This window comes from Hibiscus syriacus, unplaced genomic scaffold (assembly GCF_006381635.1).
Source record: "Hibiscus syriacus cultivar Baekdansim isolate YM2019G1 unplaced genomic scaffold, ASM638163v2 tig00112738_pilon, whole genome shotgun sequence".
Classification (NCBI taxonomy): domain Eukaryota; kingdom Viridiplantae; phylum Streptophyta; class Magnoliopsida; order Malvales; family Malvaceae; genus Hibiscus; species Hibiscus syriacus.
This window is the reverse complement of record NW_024063392.1, coordinates 5296557-5297230: the sequence shown is the minus strand read 5'-3', so window position 1 is coordinate 5297230 and position 674 is coordinate 5296557.

The window sequence follows — 674 nt, the reverse complement described above, 5'->3', positions numbered from 1 at the left end:
GTATGAGAATTTGAGGTATAGTTGGCAAACCAAGAGTCGAGGGTTCTATGTGGTCATTCGTGAAAAACCTATGTGGACATTCGGGACAATTCTATATGGTCGTTCGAGACAAAACTATGTGGTTATTCGGGACAAATATATGGTATTTTGGTGTAAATTATGTGAGCTATGGTGACAACATTAGTGCACGACCTCAATGTGCTCAAATACCTAGAGTTCTCAGTAGTATGCAATGGGCTATTTATATATATACTGAACAAGATATAAAAGTATACATTCTTATATGAGATGAGATTTGAATCTTTTATGAAACATGTTCTATGAAGTGAATAAGAAATTATTATATAATGCTTTATTTGACTCGTACTTGTCTCACTAAGTCAACGACTTAGCGTATGACATGTAGGTTTGAAGAAAACATAAGGTTGAAGCTAGGCGAGGACAACATACTCCCGTAAAGATCAGATCAGAACAATTTAAATGTAGGTTTCTTGTAAATTTGTAAACTATTAGCATTTACTACAAGTTTAAATTGAAATGCTTAGATCTATTTTGTAAACTTATACTTTTTGCATTTATGTAAATTCTTAAGGGTTTATTTAAATATGAATGCGAGTTTTTATTATTTACTTTAATTCAAGGGTTCCACCATTTTAATACAAATAAAAGTTTAA